At 42.6% G+C, this 21,055-nt stretch overlaps 1 protein-coding gene across 8 annotated transcripts in view; it reads left to right on the forward strand.

Annotated features, from left to right (window-relative positions):
• The window catches only part of MEF2D (myocyte enhancer factor 2D), a 211,149-nt gene that overhangs the window by 99,875 nt on the left and 90,219 nt on the right, over positions 1-21,055 (forward strand). The gene's annotated exons all lie outside the window — the stretch shown is intronic.

The following is a 21,055-nucleotide window of genomic DNA, read 5'->3' on the forward strand; positions in this document are numbered from 1 at the left end:
CCGGTTGCTTCCTATGCAGATATATAGATATGGTTCTCAGTCGGATATATGTTCTGCGTAGATAAGTTTGTTGTTGTTGATCCAACCACTCATTGGATCACTGTTGAGTATGTGCTCTACAGATTTTTCCTTGGAACAAATCCAGTGGATACCCAATGGACAATTATACTGCTCACGTGCAAGCCAGATCCCACCACCAGGATCCTTCATAACCACAACTGGTCACTTCATCCCCCCTATTGCGATATTTGGTGATCCTTTTGGTTGGACTTAGCGATTTAGGCCTCAGTACACCTCTGCCATTTGGAACCAGTGGTAAGCATTGTAAGTAAAGGTAAAACATTGATAGCTTTGCCCATTCCGATTCCGTAGAATGTGCGCGACTTGTCCTGCTGCCTGTATACCATCACCCCCAGTGGGCTATCAGCGTACGCTCTGACCCTCCCCCACCTTGTAGTAGAGGAAGCTGTGCTGTACGAGGCCTTCGTGCATGTTTTCAGCGTGAATCTTAGTTCCTTTTTTTTTTTTGCTTCTGGTGTAAACTACTCATCCTCAGCTTTTAGCACTTTTTGAAGAAACTGCTATATCCTCGAACAGACCTATAACACCAACACAGGTCTTCAGTACATAGACCCCCACCTACCACCATTACTACCACCACCACCACCAACTGGTGTAATGTGACCCCCCCCTAATGTTCCTTAGATCCACAGGTTCTGAATTGTCAACTGTTCCAGCTTAACAAAGACTGACAAATAAAGTTTATTGAAGGGCTGCAAATCAAAACAATCAGAATTCAGCTTTTCCTTTCAATTCTGAGCCAGCTCTGGTTGCTATGGCTACAGAGGCCTAGGTTACTAAATGAAATCTCAGCCTGTGCTTTATTTTTATTTTTTTCAATCAACTTTATGTATACAGTTCTGGAGAACAACCTTTAAACAGTGGAGCAGCAGCTTATTATAAAACTGACGGTCGAATAATTGTAATGTAAATGACGCTTGGTTCTGGACATTTTTTATTTTCCATCTTTGAACGCAGTGATTGTCGGGCTGGATACGCGGTCAATTGTGTTTACTTGCAAAATACTTGTGAAGTTGCTCACGGGCCCGGCTGCCATGTTACTGTGAAAGTCTATACCTCTTGTCGCGTCTCTGTGTACGCTGTCTACACCGAAAGATGTCTGCCATCATAGGAGGTCGCTCTCTGTATATAACCTCTACACAGGGAGAGATGTTCCAAGATGGCGGCCAGTGTGCCAAAGTGGCATTTGAGGGGGTCACTGCTTAAAGCAGTGTTTCCCAAACAGCGTGCTTCCAGCTGTTGCAAAACTACAACTCCCAGCATGCCCGGACAGCCAACGGCTGTCCGGGCATGCTGGGAGTTGTAGTTTTGCAACAGCTGGAGGCACATTGTTTGGGAAACACTGTCTTAAACAGTAACTCTATTGAACGCCTATAAAAAAAAAAAACACTAGCCCATACGGCCATATTTTTACATCCATATTATTGCCAGATCCAATGACCCCGAACTGACAGCTGTTTGTGCACTATTTGGCTAGTGTGAACCTAGCCTTAAAGGGGTACTCCACTGGGAAAAAAAAAACATTTTTTAAATCAACTGGTGCCAGAAAGTTAAACAGATTTGTAAATGACTTCTATTTAAAAAAAAAAATCTTAATCCTTCCAGTACTTATCAGCTGCTGTATGATCCACAGGAAGTTCTTTTTTCTTTTTGAATTTCCTTTCTGTCTGACCACAGTGCTCTCTGCTGACACCTCTGTCCATATCAGGAACTGTCCAGAGCAGGAGAGGTTTGCTATGGGGATTTGCTTCTACTCTGGACAGTTCCTGACACAGACAGAGGTGTCAGCAGAGAGCACTGTGGTCAGACAGAAAGAAAAAAGAAAAAAGAACTTCCTGTGGAGCATACAGCTGCTGATAAGTACTGGAAGGATGAAGATTTTTAAATAGAAGTAATTTACAAATCTGTTTAACGTTTTGGCACCAGTTGATGTAGAAAAAAATAGTTTTCCAGTGGAGTACCCCTTTAATATGCTTTCTCTATGCTTTTTCTACCTTCTCTCATCTACCTGGATGGACGTAGATAGGGGGCTGTTCGCTAGGTTCTTACACTGTATGGGTTTGTTCACACATACTATATACGCTGCAGATTTTCATTGACTTAGGGCCCATTCACACTATGGAATATCCTGCCCGGAGAACTTTCAGGGGGAGGCAGCCCGTGGCAGGCACTGCCGGAATCCTTAATCAGTCGGTGCTAGGACCGCATGGACTTGCGCCATCTCCATTGACGGTAATACATTTCCAAGCATATTCCACCATTAGAGTCTGGAACAAAATCTTCCGCCATGGAAATTGAAAACAGTGGGAGGCTGCTGCATGGGAATGTCCATAGTCTGAATGGGCCTTACGAGCAGAAAATCTGCAGGGGAAAGAAAACCTGCCGCATATATGAACACACCCTGAACTGACTTAGTAGTCCCTTTATCTACATGAGGCATGAAGGGAACACTATGGCCCCCGATATCCAGTGGTGCATCTTGGCATTGCCCAGCATGCGCCACTGTGAAGGAATCTCCCTGTAGACCAGCAATATGTGGCAGCATTTTTTATCTCCCATAAGGGTGCGTTCACACGGCCGCCTGTCCCCATTTTTGTATCCCCGTTTCGGTTCCGTTCTTGCAGGCTGTAAACAGATTAAAAATGGTTTGTAAAAAAAATCCCATTGACATGAATGGGATTTTTTTTAAATCAGTTTACACTCGTTGGTACCCTTCTGCACTCATATTTTAGTTTTTTCGACAGCAGAAAAAACTTTAAAAAAAAAAGAAAAAAAAAGAAGAAGAAACGGATACAGTCAAATTTAACATTGAAGTCTATGGAAAACGGATGAGCCTTTAATGTCATTCATTTGCATCCGTTTTTTCAATCAGTTTTTTTTATCCCTTTTTACTTCTGAGCAAAATAATTTTTTTTTTTTGGGGGGGGGGGGGGTTTATTAACTGAACAATAACGGATACAAACGTTTTTTTTTTTTTTTTAAGTCTGTTTTCATTTTTGATGGGAGAAGAACGGGACGGGTCTAGACGGCCGTGTGAACGCAGCCTTACCCAGTTCATGTCACAATGAAGTATTTACTATTAACAGAATTTATTTATTTGTTTATTTTTTTTTTATTATAATTTTTCTATTTTAACCCTTTCAGTTGATCATATCCGGCAGTTCAATATTATGGGGGGCATTGGATTACCGGCCGTATTTTGTGTATTTTCTTGAGACTTCTGGGGGGGGGCGGGGATGGTTGTCACCTTGGTGGAGCCGCATGGATGTGGCAGGTGAAGGGTTAACCCCTCCAGGGTGTTAAATAGACAGGTTTTTGTGTTTTTTTTTTTTCTAATAGATGTATGAGTGGTGACAGGCGGCAGCTGAGAGGCAGCTGTCTGCTCGTATCTCAACGGCTGCCCAGCCCTGTGCTGGCACGAGCTGTGAAAAGAGGCACTGTGTGAATGGGATGCGTGCGGTGGGTGAGGTTTTTACCCCTCCTGGCGGTGGGAGGGCTTCTCACATGAGCCCCAACTGCCCCCCAGCCCCCCTCCCAGCATCTGGCAAAATTGCTTTATTATTCATCTGTTCGATGTCATCCTAGATCCAGTATAGAGGACGGGGTGACCTTCACAAGGTCATGGCGCCATCTCTCCGGTTTTCGGGGGGTTAATCGCGGTGAAACACTCCGTTCAGTGATGCGGAGCTCCTTTTCATGGCGTTGGGGCCCCTGGTGGAGCCTGGGGTGGATTGACCTTGTATGATACTGTATTCTGCATCTTGGCCACCCATGAGCATAGAGATTTACTTTCACCCCCCCTATAACAGGGTCCCCCAACCCGTAGCCTTCCTGTGCTTGCAAGCCTACAACTCCCATCATGCATGACGGGAGTTGTAGTTTTGCAACATTTAAAGAGCCACAGGTTGGGGATCGCTGTCCTACAGCAAGCCGAACATGTGTGTAACTCATGGAAGTGGTGCCACCTAGTGGACAAATAATTATGTAAAACACCAGTCATCTCTCTAATGCTTTTATAGGTTCTCCAACCTAAAGCCTTGCTGTGGTTGCAAAACTACAACTCCCATCATTCCCTGACAGCCACCGTCTGAAGAGCCAAAGGTTGTAATTCATAGAAACAGTGCCCCCTGGTGGACAAATTACTATGTAAAACCCCAGTCATCTCTCTAGTGCTAATTTACAGGTTCCTCCCCCCTCCCCCCCTAACCTGTAGGCTTCCTGCAGTTGCAAGGCATAATGGAAGTTGTAGTTTTGCAACATTGAAGAGCCAAAGGTGGTTATTCTTCGAGATGACTGGGGGTTTACATAGTAATTTGTCCACCAGGGGGCATTATTTCTAAGTGCTAGTGCTAATTTACAGTCCCCCCCAACCTGTAGCCTTCCTGCGGTTGCAAAACTACAACTCCCATCATGCCCTGACAGCCGGAGGCTGTCAGGGCATGATGGAAGTTGTAGTTTTGCAACATTGAAGAGCCACAGCTTGTAATTCATAGAAATGGTGCCCCCTGGTGGACAAATTACTATGTAAAACTCCAGTCATCTCTCTAGTGCTAAGTTACAGGCCCCCAACCTGTAGCCTTCCTGCTGTTGCAAAACTACAACTCCCATGATGCCCTGACAGCCTCCGGCTGTCAGGGCATGATGGAAGTTGTAGTTTTGCAACATTGAAGAGCCACAGGTGGTTATTCATAGAAGTGGTGCCCCCTGGTGGACAAATTACTACGTAAAATCCCAGTCATCTCTCTAGTGCTAAGTTACAGGTCCCCCCAACCTATAGCCTTCTTGCAGTTGAAAAACTACAACTCTCATCATGCCCTGACAGCCTCCGACTGAAGAGCCACAGGTTGTAATTCATAGAAATGGTGCCCCCTGGTGGACAAATTACTATGTAAAACCCCAGTCATCTCTCTAGTGCTAATTTACAGGTTCCTCCCCCCCCCCCCTAACCTGTAGGCTTCCTGCAGTTGCAAGGCATGATGGAAGTTGTAGTTTTGCAACATTGAAGAGCCAAAGGTGGTTATTCTTCGAGATGACTGGGGGTTTACATAGTAATTTGTCCACCAGGGGGCATTATTTCTAAGTGCTAGTGCTAATTTACAGTCCCCCCCCCCCCCCCAACCTGTAGCCTTCCTGCGGTTGCAAAACTACAACTCCCATCATGCCCTGAAGAGCCACAGGTTGTAATTCATAGAAATGGTGCCCCCTGGTGGACAAATTACTATGTAAAACCCCAGTCATCTCTCTAGTGCTAAGTTTTTGTTTGGTCTCTGTTTCTGAAGCAACTAAATTTGTGATTTATTTTTTTAAATTAAATAAAAAATAAAAAAAAAACATAAAAAACATGGCCGCCATCACCACATGAAGCCTGTAAGTGGCGTTGCGGTTTATTTTAAGCATGGGCATTGCTGGGTATTCTACCATTTCTCCGTCAGTGCCCCCCCTCTCCCTTTGAGATGTGGCATCAGGTATTGCCCACATGCCAATCACACCTCTTAGCCTAACACAGAGCGCCTGTCGACGCCTGGCGCGGCAAAAAAACAAACAAGACCCCGGCTTCTTCTCCTCGCTGCCAGTGTTTTTTTTTCTTCTCTGGATCAGCGAGCAGGAGATGCTGAGGCAGCAAGTCAATCAGAGCCTCTCCTTGTCTGTGCCACTGCAAACACATCACATGGCCGCCAGCCCTGCTCCCTGTGCCGCTCTTCTCCCCTCGTCAGCACGGGCACCTCGCTGTGCCGGAGCTGATGCCACGCTTTACCAATTCGTACGCTTAAAAACAAACAAAATGTATATATTTTTTATCTCTCTCGCCACCTAAAACTTAATAAAAACATCCTGGAGTCGTCTTCTACAAGGTCTTAAAAGTTTTATTTTTTTATTGTATCAGTTTCTGGGAAAGCTGGGTGGCCACCAGTATAGCCACCATTGCCGCTCCTACAGCGTCTGTCATGAAGATTTCCTCTTACCTGAAAAATATCTACCTATTTGTGCATCACTATGGGTAGATTTGCCATTCAGGAGTCTGGGAAAGGTTGGGTGACAACCAGTATAACCACCATTACCGTTGCCACAGGGGCTGTCATCCAGATTTTATTAGACAGGAATGGGAAAATCTACCTATTTGTGCATCAGTATGGGCAGATTTGCCATTCAGGAGTCTAGGAAAGCTGGGTGACAACTAGAATAGCCACCATTGCCGTTCCTACAGGGTCTGCTAGAAAGATTTCCTCTTAGCAGAAAAAATATCTACCTATGACAGATTTGTCATTCAAGAGTCTGGGAAAGTTGGGTGACAACCAATATAGTCCCACAGGGGCTGTCACCCTGATTTCCTCAGAAAGGAATGGGAAAAAAATCAACCCATTTATGCATCAGTATGGGCAGATTTGCCATTCAGGAGTCTAGGAAAGCTGGGTGACAACCAGTATAACCACCATTGCCGTTCCTAAAGGGTCTGTCAGAAAGATTTCCTCAAAACAGAAAAATTATCTACTTATTTGTGCATCAGTATGGGCAAATTTGCCATTCAGGGGTCTGGGAAAGCCGAGTGACAACCATTATAGTTGCCATTACCTTTTCCACAGGGACTGTTACCCAGATTTCCTAAGACAGAAATGGGAACATCTACCCATTTGCGCATCAGTATAGTCAGGTTTGCTATTCAGGAGTCTGGGAAAGCTGAGTGACAACTCATATAGTGGCCATTACAGTTCCCACATGGGCTGTTACCCAGATTTCCTCAGACAGAAATGGGAAAATTAACCTATTTGTGCATCAGTACAGAAAGATTTGCCAGTTAGGGGTCTTTGGAAAGCTGGGTGACATCTAATATAGTCACCAGATTTCTTTAGACAGGGATGGGAAAATCTACCTATATGTGCATCTGTATGGGAGATTTGGCATTCAGTGCTCTGGGAAAGCGTAGTTACAACCAGTACAGCTGCCATTGCAGGTGACACAGGGGCTCTCACTCGGACTTCCTCAGACAGCATCCGTATAGGCAGATTTGCCATTCAGTGGTCGGGGAAAGCTGAGCGATGGCCTTTGCTCGGACTCTAATGGCAACTGTTAGCTTAAATGGAGAAAAGGCACGATGTCAAGGGTGTATTTGCATTTAAGGGGTCTGGGAAAGCTGAGTTGCAGCCCATGTGGGTACTGTAATGGTGATTTGCTGTTCAGGAGAATGGAAAAGCTGGGTGACAACAAAATAAATTATATATAAAGTTGCAGATATACGGCAATGCAATGGCCGATATTTATCCAACCAATCCTCCAACTCCCGGAATGTTGCACCATATACTTCACCGGTGTTTCCCAACCAGAGTGCCTCCAGCTGTTGCAAAACTACAACACCCAGCATGCCCGGACAGCCGTTGGCTGTCCGGGCATGCTGGGAGTTGTAGTTTTGCAACAGCTGGAGGCACCCCTGGTTGGGAAACACTGACCTATACTATATACTACTATATAGTCCAACATGCTGGGAGTTGTAGTTCTAAAACAGCTGGAGGCACCCCTGGTTGGGAAACACTGACCTATACTATATACTACTATATAGTCAAACATGCTGGGAGTTGTAGTTTTGCAACAGCTGGAGGCACCCCTGGTTGGGAAACACTGACCTATACTATATACTACTATATAGTCCAACATGCTGGGAGTTGTAGTTCTAAAACAGCTGGAGGCACCCCTGGTTGGGAAACACTGACCTATACTATATACTACTATATAGTCAAACATGCTGGGAGTTGTAGTTTTGCAACAGCTGGAGGCACCCCTGGTTGGGAAACACTTACCTATACTATATACTACTATATAGCACAACATGCTGGGAGTTGTAGTTTTGCAACAGCTGGAGGCACCCCTGGGTGGGGAAACACTAAAGGATGCCGGTCTGGCCTCATCCCCCAATAGTCTGCGGTGACGTCTGGCTGCTAACAGAGAACAAATGGGCTCTTGTGGTCAGGCCACGTCAGAACAGAACAAAAGTCCGCATTTGGTCATTGGTATTTAGCAGCACCCGCTTGGTTGTGCAGCTGTTATCTCTAAAGTGTCGCCTCTTAACCCCTTCACTGCCTTAGTAAATGTATCGGAATATTTCTATTAGACCTTAGTTGCCACATTATGGTTGATAATATCATTATTATTATTTTTATAATAATTTAATTATTATTTATTTTTTAATTACATTTTATATGGTATATATTATTTTAATTTTTTTATACAATTATATAAAGTTATTTATTGCCATTTAATTTATTTATTTTATTTATTGGCATTTTTTTTTTTATTCCACCGCTCCATTAGGCCCACAGCTCCCCCCTCTGTATCCATCATATTAATACACTCATGGCCTTAGTAATGGGTTTCCGTGTAGGTAGGCATCCGCGACAAGGAAATTTATAGTAAAAAAGGATGACACAAGGGGCGATCCCATGATCCCCGTGGGCAGGGAGTTACTGCCAATTCATCAAAAATCTGCAACTGCTCCATATAATTAAAACTATATGAAGTACCGTATGTAAAATAAAAAGTGCTGCTATCTATAATTAAGAGAAAATGTATTAAAAAAAAATGAAGACTGCTGTATGTCAATGAAAGAAGTATATAAAATATCAAGTATAAAAAGTGCTGCTATATATAATTATATAAAAAATAAAGGCAGCTATATGTCAATAAAAAAAAGTATATAAAATATGAGGTATAAAAAAATAAAAACTGCCGCTATCTATAATTTAGAGAAAAAAAAGACTGCTCTATGTAAACGAAAGAAAGTATCTAAAATATCAAGTATAAAAAATACTGCTATATATGTTATAAAAAATATTAAAAATAATGACAGCTATATATAAATGAAAAAAGTATCTAAAATATGTAGGTATACAAAATAGAAAGTATATGAAATAAAAAGTGCTGCTATCCATAATTAGGAAAACATATATATATAAAATATAAAATGCTATATGTGAAGAAAAAAAAGTGTGGGTGTGTATATGTATATATAGTGTCATGGCCGTAAATCTTGGCACCCCTGAAATTTTCTCACAGGAAAGGATTGCAGTAACACATGTTTTGCTATACACATGTTTATTCCCTTTGTGTGTATTGGAACTAAACCAAAAAAGCAAATTGGACATAATGTCCCCAAACTCCCAAAATGGGCTGGACACAATTATTGGCCCCTTAACTTAATATTTGGTTGCTCACCCTTTGGAAAAAATAAGTGAAATCAGTGTCTTCCTATAACCATCAATAAGCTTCTTACACCTCTCAGCCGGAATGTTGGACCACTCTTCCTTTACAAACTGCTCCCGGTCTCTTATTGGAAGGCGCCTTTTCCCAGCAGTAATTATAAGATCTCTCCACAGGTGATCAATGGGATTTAGATCTGGACTCATTGCTGACACTTCAGAACTCTCCAGCGCTTTGTTGTTATCCATTTCTCGGGCTTTTTGACGTATGTTTGGGGTCATTGTCCTGCTGGAAGACCCAAGATCTCGGACACAAACCCAGCTTTCTGACACTGGGCTGTACAGTGCGACCCAAAATCTGTTGGTAATCCTCAGATTTCATGATGTCTTGTACACATTCAATGCACCCAGTGCCAGAGGGAGCAAAACAACCCAAAACATCACTGACCTCCACCATATGTCACTGTAGGTACTGTGGTCTTTTCTTTGTAGGCCTCGTTCCGTTTTCGGTAAACAGTAGAATGATGGGCTTTACCAAAAAGATCTATCTTGGTCTCATCTGTCCACAAGACGTTTTCCCAGAAGGATTTTGGTTACTCAAGTTCATTTTGGTAAAATGTAGTCTTGCTTTTTTTTGTCTCTGTGTCAGCAGTGGTGTCCTCCTGGGTCTGCTCCATAGTGGGGTCCTCCCGGGTCTCCTCCATAGTGGGGTCCTCCTGGGTCTCCTCCATAGCGTTTCATTTCATTTTAAATGTGGACGGATAGTTCACATTGACACTTATGCTCCCTGAGCCTGCAGGACAGCTTGAATATCTTTGGAACTTGTTTGGGGCTGCTTATCCACCATCCGGACTATCCTGCATTGACACCTTTCATCAATTCTTCTCTTCCGTCCACGCCCAGGGAGATTATCTACAGTGCCATGGGTTGTAAACTTCTTGATAATGTTGCGCACTGTGGACAATGGCAAATCTAGATCTCTGGAGATGGACTTGTAACCTTGAGATTTTTGATATTTTTCCACAATTTTGCTTTTCAAGTCCTCAGACAGTTCTCTTCTCCTCTTTCTGTTGTCCATGCTTAGTGTGGCACACACACACACACGCAATGCAAAGACTAAGTGAACTTCTCTCCTTTTTCTCTGCTTTCAGGTGTGATTTTTATATTGCCCACACTTGTTACTTGCCCCAGGTGAGTATAAAGGAACATCACATGCTGGAAACAATCTTATTTATCCACAATTTTGAAAGGGCGCCAATAATTTTGTCCAGCCCATTTTTGGAGTTTGGTGACATTATGTCCAATTTGCTTTTTTTCCTCCATTTTTTGGTTTAGTTCCAATCCACACAAAGGAAATAAACATGTGTATAGCAAAACATGTGTTACTGCAATCCTTTCCTGTGAGAAATACTTAATTTTCTAGAAAAATTTCAAGGGCCACGGTGCGTGTGTGTGTGTGTATATATATGTATTTGTGTGTTTGTGTATATATATATATATATATATATATATATATATATATATATATATATATTAGGCACACAAAAATAAAAAGTATATAAAATAAAAAGCGCTGCTATCTATAATAAAGAAAAAAAATATATGAAAATATATAAAATAATAAAGACTGCTATACATCAATGAGTAAGTATATATAAAATGTAAAGTATAAAAAGTGTTCCTTCTTATTTATAGCAGTGTTTCCCAGCCAGCGTACCTCCATCTGTTGCAAAACTACAACTCCCAGCGTGCCCGGACAGCCGAAGGCTGTCCGGGCACGCTGGGACTTGTAGTTTTGCAACAGCTGAAGACACGCTGGCTGGGAAACACCACTATATATAATTAAGAAAAAACATAAAGTATAAAAAATAAAAACTCTTTTTATATAAAGGTGAAAAATGGAAATGTGTGTGTGTGTGTGTATATATATATATATATATATATATATATATATATATACACACACACACAAAAAATATAGATTATCCAATGCCAGAACGGAGAGATGTTATTGATTTTATATACATACACGCACACATGTTTGTATGGCGCGGTATATTACCTGCACAGTGGCGGTTTCAGACCTATTGTCTCTCAGAAGCCATTTTGTTTCCGGCCTGCAGGCGTTCTTAAATATCAGGGTGGACCTGGCGCGTTCGGTGTGTATAGAATCGCTGCTGGTTCTGCTCATTTCAGAGAGGTAAATGAGTTTGGTAGCCCGGGCACCCCGGACTCTCATTGATATTAACCCAGAGGTTTTTTTTATCTCTGCCCTAATCCATTTTTCTGCCGGGGCTGGCGCAGCAGAGCGTCGCGTCTACATCTTCGCTTTATATCAGCGATCTGCAGAAATCTAGGTCACCAACATAATTTCTCCCCTCTGGGAGGTTGCCAGAATCAGACCTCAATTTTTCTTTGTAGTCTCCGTAGGATTGTACTTAGATTGTACCTTCTCCTCCTAGGAAGCTAATTGAGATGAGCGATGGAGGCCGCGATTGAAACACCTGGTGGTAGGGGGCGGTGTAAGCGGCCTCCATTTTTTTTCCTTCCTCTGTGCTTTAACCAGTATGCTGTTGATAACGTGGTTGTTTTTATTTTAAAAAAAATGTATTCAGATCCATCAAATCCAGGCCTTCGTTCATTTGAGAGAGTCTGGTTGCTATGGATGTTGTGCTTAGCAACCTCTTTTAAATGAAGTTTTCAGGCAGACTTTGGCATGTTAAGTGGCCTCCGTTTTCCCCCCTTTCTCAGTGCTTCACTTTTTAAGCAGCATGACTGCCATTTTGGCCCGAGCCCGGATCGTTTCGGTGGTCGACCACGTTGACCTCAAATCCAGGCTTCAGACATTTGAGAGTCTGGTTGCTATGGATGTTGTGCTTACCAACCACTTTTATCTGAAGTTGCCAGGCAGACTTTGTCATGTTAAGCGGCCTCCATTTCCCCCCCCCCCCCCCCTTTCACTGTGCTTCACTTTTTAACCAGTACCACTAGCATTTGGCCCGAGCCCGGATCGTTTCGATGGTCGAAAAAAAGTTGACATCAAACCCAGACTTCTTTCATTTGAGAGAGTCTGGTTGCTATGGATGTTGTGCTTAGTAACCACTTTTCTATAAAGTTGTCAGGCAGACTTTGTCATGTTAAGCCTGTGTGTAAGCGACCTCCATTTTTTTCCCTTCCTCAGTGCTTCCCTTTTTAACCCGCGTGACTGCCATTTGGCCCGAGCCTGGATCATTTTGATGGTCGACCACGTTGACATCAAATCCAGGCTTCAGACATTTTAGAGTCTGGTTGCTATGGATGTTGTGCTTAGCAACCACTTTTATATAATGTTGTCAGGCAGACCTTGTCATGTTAAGCCTGTGTGTAAGCGGCCTCTGTGTTTTTTTTCCCCCCTTCCTCAGTGCTTCCTCATTGAGCCTGTGTTTCCCAACCTGGGTAGCTCCAGCTGTTGCAAAACTACAACTCCCAGCATGCCCGGACAGCCAAAGGCTGTCCGGCCACGCTGGTAGTTGTAGTTTTGCAACAGCTGTTGACACCCTGGTTAGGAAACACTGCATTAGCTTTGTGCCGTCTAAATCTATATATATATAATATATTGTCACACCTATCCATGGGGTAGAACCTCCTAGTGATTGTACTTGGGAACGTCCGTGTCCCCATGACAACACTTCTGATGTGTATTAAAAGGAAACTCTAGTCATGAGGACGTATCCCCTTATCCATGGGATCCTGTGGATAGGGGATAAGTACTTATGTACAGGAGTTCCCCTTTAATTTACTGACCTTTGGATACAAATCACCCTCCGCATCAATATTCACCTATATACCTCCTTAGATAGCCAAGATATAGACATTGCTCTGGATGAGGGTTATGCGTGTAAGACTGCGGTTTACATAAGAAGTGTTGTCATAGTATGTTAAAAAATTGACAACACTTTATAGATGGATAGCATACATTTCCAAGCCAAGATATAGACCTTGCTATGGATTGGGAGATATGCAAGACTGTGGTTTACATAAGTGTTGTCATAGTATGTGAAAAAAAAAAATTGCCCCTATGACAACACTTCTTATGTAAATATATATACAAAATCACCACCCACATCAATGCCTGTGTCGTGGCTGACTCGCAAATCTCTGCTTGCTATGAATGTATATAGGTGAATATTGATGTGGATTCAGAAGTGTTGTCATAGGGGCAGTTTTTTCATGTACTGTATTTCTTTCTATATCACTTCAGGTTATTTTGTAGTGCTATGTTTTAATATTAGTCTTGCTATGCCAAACTATGGTTACTGCCTCCTCGTAACGGAGACTGCCATTTAGCGTTGGCTCCGCCCTGAAAATGGCTGCTCCCGTACTGCTGTCTGTTCTATCTATCTATCTATCTATCTATCTATCTATATATATATATATATATATATATATATATATATTCCTCATGTATCAATAATTCAGCTTGTACTGGAAACATTAGCCTTTAAATGGTTGCCCCGGGCAACCAGGTCCTGGTGAGGCCTAGTATATGGATCGCATCCTTTCTCAACAAGCTTTATTTAAATGAACACAAAAAAATTGATGGTCTGTATCAGTGTTTCTCAATGGTCCTCATAACAATAATTCAGCTTGTCCTGGAAACATTAGCCTTTGAATGGTTGCTCCGGGCAACCAGGTTCTAGTGAGGCCTAGTATATGGATCACATCCTTTTTCAACAAGCTTTATTTAGATTAACACAAAAAAATGGTCTGTATCAGTGTTTCTCAAGCAGTGTGCCTCAGCTGTTTCAAAACTACAAACCCCCAGCATGCCCGGACAGCCTTTGGCTGTCCGGGCATGCTGGGGATTGTAGTTTTCCAACAACTGCAGGCACACTGATTGGGAAACAATGGTCTATATTGTACTTTTTGGATGGCCAGACTCATGTAGTGTTATTCTAGGCCTTGCAGTTCTACAGTTGTTCCTTAGTTGTTTTTTTTTGTATTTCTTATAAGTTGCGTAACAGAGGAATTTTTTTATTTTTTATTTTTTTGTTCTCGAAAGGAACAATGCAAACAGCCGTCACACCATTGCGTTGCACTTAAGCGTAAGAAATCGAAAAATTGAAGCAAACAGTGGGGGCGACATACGATTAAAGTCGTCATTGCTGCCTGCACTGCAGTTAACTAGAACTGTTTCCCTCCTTAAGGGTTAATGTGATGGAACGATTTGGCTTAATCGGCGGGCGTAAAAAAAAAAAAAGAAAAAAATGTCAGGAAATCAGAGTATGGTGCAAATTATTGATCTGTTTCCGGAAAAGCTGGGTGACCACCAGTATGGTGGCACTGTATGGATACCTACAAGGGATTTGTATTTTAGATCTGCCATTCGGGCCTTTAGGAAAGATGAGTGATAGCCTAAATTAGTTGGCACTCATCTTACGTTATCTTTTCCTTCCGTGCAGGATGCTTTTTTTGGTGTTAATGGAACAGATTAGGATTTTTGGCAAAATTTGAGTCTGGTTTTCACTTGTGGTGTATCTGTAACCCAGGACGTGTCAGCGCGGGGTTGGGGGCGATGCGCACAGTGGAATCTCTTGGCCCCTCGTCCTGCATTCCCGGCACCTACACATCATTACTTGTGGAGAGGAAAAGGTCTCTTTCGCAAGACACGAGGGGAACAGGTGAGGTGTGCCGTCGCCTGCCACCACTGTTTGCATCTGTTGCCATGGAAACGGCTGCAGATATCCCTGTGTTTGCCATAATTGGGGCAAGGAATAAAAGCCAGACCCCTGCATAACATGTACTTTACCGTTCGGCTGGGTCATGGCCCTCCTCTCCTTGATTCGTAGCCGGGTCTACGTTCGCCATTCTCATCCGGGGAAATTGCTGTTTCATTTTCCAGAGCATGGAAAAGCCAAGTCAATGAGCGACTGTGTCAGCGACTTATTACAAGGGCTCTTAATTACATTGTCGAGGGGTGTACCGCGCCGCAGCGTCTGTTCTACTGTACGTCCCATTGTTGTGGTGATCGTTGTATCATGAAGGTATCACCACCAGGAGGTGCCCTAAAGGGTAAAGAACAGGATGTGATGGTGGCCATTTTTTATTGGGTGTTCGAAAGATTTAAAGGGGTACTCCAGTGGAAATTGTTAATTTCTTCTATTTAAAAATCTTACTGATCAGCTGCTGTATTCTCCACAGGAAGTTCTTTTTTCTTTTTGAATTTCTTTTATGTCTGACCACCATCTGTCCGTGTCAGGAACTGTCCAGAGCAGGAGCAAATCCCCATAGCAAACCTCTCCTGCTCCAGACAGTTCCTGACACTGTGGTCATACAGAAAATAAATTAAAAAAGAAAAGATCTTCCTGTGGTGCATACAGCAGCTAAGTACTGGAAGAATAAAGATTTTTATATAGATGTAATTTACAAATCTGTTTAACTTTCTGGCACCAGTTGTGCAGCTAGGGGGATTTAAAAAAAAAAAAAAAAATTCTATTTTTCTCATTAGTGCATCTAGAAATGGACAGAATCTTTGCTGGAGTGGCACTTTGTTGGTGGGACCAGTTATGGCAACCACATGGATGATAATACATAGAGCGGTTACTATGTAATGCCATGTTTATTTATTTTTTTTATCTAAGAGCCAAGGAACGTGCTCTCGAATCACCTAAAGTGCAAGAAAAAGTGCAAACGTGTTGCACTAAAACAAACATGCGCAGAGGATGCGGTCTATCGCAAGCTCTTCTCCGATAGGACAGAGGCCCCCAACAAACCTTACCCTTCACCCTTACCTTAGCTAAGGTATCTGCCCGCAGAGCCCATAGCGGTCGGTACCCTGCCCATCCAGGAGTACCTGGGGTTTTTGCAGGGAGGTGAGGAACCTGATGGCCACGGGGAATTGTAGTTTTGCAACAGCTGGAGGCACCCCTGGTTGGCAAACACTGACCTATACTATATACTACTAATATAATCCAACATGCTGGGAGTTGTAGTTTTCGTTTGGGGCAGCTGCGGAGACACAGGCTGTATCAGGGCATGCTGGGAGTTGTAGTTAGTAACTAACTGTAACTTCCGAATTTAATTTAAAAAAAAAATGATCAAAAAGTCACATCAAAACAATATTGGTCCTGTTAAAAACTACAGATCGGGGCACAAAAAATGACCCTCATACAGGCCCCGTATAAGGAGAAATAAAAAAGTTATAGGGGTCAGAATAGGACAACATTTTCATACTGTGATGTCACGCATATATAATTAATTATGCAAATTAGCATGGCCGGTATTTTTTTGCAAGAAAGTTGGCAACTCTAATGGAGCATTGTCTGTAAACCGGAGTCTCTTCATTGACAATCGCATATATAGACTAGTATTGAATCGCATTACTGTGCGTTTTGACCCCTTTAATCCTATGCAGCTTTAGAATTGTCTAGTAAAAGCGAGAAACCTAAAAGTAGATCCGATTTTTTTTTTTTTTTTTTTGTAAACTAAAAGCTGACAAAAAAAAAAAATTGGGTGAAAACTCCCGTATGTCTGACAGATCCGATTTTAAAGGGGTACTCCGGTGGAAAACATTTTTATTTTATTTCCGGTGCCAGAAAATGACTTCTATTTAAAAAAAATCTTAATCCTTCCAGTACTTATCAGCTGTATGTTCCAAAGGAAGTTCTTTTCTTTTTGAATTTCTTTTCTGTCTGACCACAGTGCTCTCTGCTGACGCCTCTGTCCATTGTAGGAACTGTCCAGAGCAGGAGAGGTTTTCTATGAGGGGGGAAATTGTTCCTGATCAATGTGATGTGATCAGACTGGAAAGAAATGCAAAAATAAATCAACTTCCTCTGTATTATACTGCAGCTGATAAGTACTGGAAGGATTAAGATTTTTTTAATAGAAGTAATTTACAAATCTGTTTAACTTTCTGCCACCAGTTGATAAAAAAAAAAAAAAAAAATGTCTTCCACTGGAGAACCCCTTTAAGAGGCATTCCGATTAGATTTTTTTTTTTTTAGCATACACTTTAACACAATTTTAGGCCATGCATTTCAACAATACGTTCGGACGCAAAAATTGTGCGAATGCGAACTTACTTATGCAGACTCTTTTCTTCTGTCCATCTAAGAATCCATCTTGAATTTTTGTTTAGCATGTCTACGGTAGTGTTTCCCAACCCGGGTGCCTCCAGCTGTTGCAAAACTACAACTCCCAGCATGCCCGGACAGCCGAAGGCTGTCCGGGCATGCTGGGAGTTGTAGTTTTGCAACAGCTGGAGGCACCCGGGTTGGGAAACACTGGCCTACGGGATTGCAGTAACCCCCTGGTGCTGATATGTGAAAGACTAGGCCTAAAAACCTTATGGGAGGACCCCAATAATAGAAATGACATGGAATTATTAGGGGCCCTGAACCCGCATTCGGGGGCCCAGGAGCTTAAATTTTTTTTTATATAAAATTCTATATAATTTTAAAATTATTGGGGGCAAATATATCATCATAGTTGGTCTTGTATGGAGAAAACTACCCATTTTTATTTAGATTTATTTTTTTATTTATTTCTTTTATTTTTATATGTAACTGTGAGGGTTAACTCGCGGGCCCTGCGATCCCTCCACGCTGGGGCGGACTCCCCGGAGGTTTGCTGCTCGTCCCCGCTGTCTTGCCTCTCTGCTTTTTCCCACCTCTTGGAGCATCAAGGAGTCCAAGACCTTGGAGCTGTTGCGTGGTGATAGTCGCCATGGAGACGGGTTCACGGTATCCATGTGCTGAGCATGTCGGTATCACTTTGTGTCTGGCTCTAAGTGAAGCACGATAACAGGAGAATGGGGGGGACGACAGGAAATCTGCGCTGCGACAGTCGATGGCCGCAATCGTATTATTATTGTTATGGTTTTTTATTGTATTTTTTGTGTTTTTATGATCATTATGTGACACCGTGTGATCAGCATCTACGCTGCAACATCATATAGGGGCCATGTACATTAAAATAACAATAATAATAATATAAATATATATATATATGAGAAATTAACTTATTGTTGCCCATAGCAACCTGTCAGGTTCAAAATGAAAGCAGAGACCTGATTGGTTGGAACAGACAGCTCCTTGGCCTAGTATTTTATTTTTTTATTGTACACACAATATGGCGGGTGATCACATGGTATCGCAAGGATAGCGTCACCGCGACCATATTGTTTATGAATAGTCATGGAGGCGGGGAATAATTAATAATATGATGAAAATGTGATGGGAAGTTGTACTGTGCAGGACACATGAGGATGCGTACAGTACAACTTCCTAACGTATCTTCGTCTTATTCGATTATTCTTCACCCGTCCGACTGCACATGAACAATATGGCCGCAGTGAGGTTATCCTTGTGAAGATAAATGCCAAGCGTGTCATGTGATCACCCACCATATTGTTGATAAAGAGATTGTCCAGTATAAGAAAAACGCAGCTTTTTTTTTTTTTTTTTGCAAAAACAGCACCACCTTTGTTCACAGGTTGTTTTTGGTATTACAGCTTAAAGGGGTACTCCCGTGGAAAACTTTTATTTTATTTATTTTTTTTAAATCTACTGGTGCCAGAAAGTTAAACAGGTTTGTAAATTACTTCTATTAAAAAATCTTAACCCTTCCAGTACTTTTTAGTGGCTATATACTACAGAGGAAATGCTTATCTTTTTAGATTTCTCTGATGTCATGACCACAGTGCTCTCTGCTGACACCTCTGTCCATTTTAGGAACTGTCCAGAGCAGCATATGTTTGCTATGAGGATTTTCTCCTGCTCTGGACAGTTCTTAAAATGGACAGAGATGTCAGCAGAGAGCACTGTGGTCATGACATCAAAGAAATCTAAAAAAAAGAATCGTTTCCTCTGTAGTATAGTCCCTAAAAAGTACTGGAAGGATTAAGATTTTTTTTAATAGAAGTAATTTGCAATATACAGCCAATGGAAACGGCGCCACCCTTGTCCATTGGCTGTATCGGATATTGCAGCTCAGCTCATCCACCACTCATGCAATACCAGACGCAACCAGTTAACAAGGGTGGCGCTGTCCTGAGAATAAAGTCATTGGCACACACTTGTTTAACCCTTTATGGATGTGTTATTATCAGTAAGTATTGCACTGGGCACAAGGGGGCACCTGAACTTTAATTTATTTTAATTTTTCTATGATGCCTTCATAGATTGGGTCAGGTGAAGAGAGAAGATTCTAATCGGCATGAAGCAGATATAGAGTATACAAGAAGTTATACTGTGCATCTGTCATTTCTTCCAAGGAAGGGGGTTAATATTATATGCTGGAAGGAAATTGGGCAGCTATCCCAGGTTGATGGGGGGCGCGTTCATTACAGATTCTTCATCAGTGAAATATAGTGAAGTGTGAGAGTCGTCAGCTTCCTATAGTCATGGGGGGCTGGTGGGGGGGGGGGGGGAGGGGACTATCATGTCTCAGGAGACACAAAACAAAAGAAGTGAGCGGAAGACTTGATATCCTCAGGCTGCCGGCACTTGATTGGGTTGACAAGAACCTGGAACGTAGCGTGCTTCCTGTCCGGGGGTAGGGGGCCATGCTCCCTGTCAATACCAGGAGCGCTCCCACCACCACGCAGGATGCCCCACTCTCACATGGCATACGTGTGACCAAGGTAAGCCGCACCATGTTCTACCAAGTCACCCCCTGGAATGTTTTTACTAATTTAAAATTCACACAAAGTAATATTTGTATCCCACATCTGACCCCCTGAGTCGCCGGTTCTGATACTTACATAATCGGTTTCGCTTTACGTCACGTCTCTGATATAGGAGGAAAAAAAATCAAAAGACAACATGAGCTGCGTACCGTCCTCTCCACCAATGCTGAGCAGCAGATTTCCAGAAATCCATCCGGGGACGTACGGTATCATAATATGGGGTCCTGTAAAAGGAGACACTACCGGCAGTCTAAACAGAACTACAACGCTTAGTCTGCCAGCTAAGGGTGAGAGAATGCAAGGAGTGAGGAGTACTGGTGGTGGCAGGGTAGGTGGTAGCGGTGGTAGTGTTAGTAGTAATTGTAGCTGTGATGGTGGTGGTAGTGGTAGTAGGAATTGTAGCTGTGATGGTGGTGGTGGTGGTGGTAGTAGTAATTGTAGCTGTGATGGTGGTGGTGGTGGTAGTAGTAATTGTAGCTGTGATGGTGGTGGTGGTGGTAGTAGTAATTGTAGCTGTGATGGTGGTGGTGGTGGTAGTAATAGTAGCTGTGGTGGTGGTGGTGGTGGTGGTAGTAGTGGTAGGAGTAGGTGATAATGGTGGTGATGGTAGTAGTAACGATAACAGTGGTGGTAGAAGTAGTAGAGATAGTAGTAGTGGTGGTAGTAGTGATAGTGGTGGTGGTCATAGTAGTAGTTGTAGAGGGGACAGTAGTAGTAGTGGTAGTAGTCAATAGTAACAAAGAAAACAGAGTCTGCACTCACCATCCAAAGGTAATTCTTTATTTCACTGTGTCCGACATAACAGGCCGGTGGGGGGTGGGACTGGAACAGACTGTTTCACGCTAACCAAGCGTTTCTTCCAGCCAGTATATTATTTCTCGACATCTTACTTCGTAGTGGTAGTAGTAGTGATAGTGGTGATGGTAACCGTAGTAGTGGTATGGGTGGCAGTAATAGTAGTGATAGTAGTGGGGGTAATAGTAGAAGTGGTATGGGTGGCAGTAGTAGTAGAGATAGTAGTGGGGGTAATAGTAGAAGTGGTATGGGTGGTAGTAGTAGTGATAGTGGTGGGGGTAATAGTAGAAGTGGTATGGGTGGCAGAAGTAGTAGTGATAGTAGT

The sequence above is a fragment of the Hyla sarda genome, chromosome 11, assembly GCF_029499605.1.
Source record: "Hyla sarda isolate aHylSar1 chromosome 11, aHylSar1.hap1, whole genome shotgun sequence".
NCBI lineage: Eukaryota > Metazoa > Chordata > Amphibia > Anura > Hylidae > Hyla > Hyla sarda.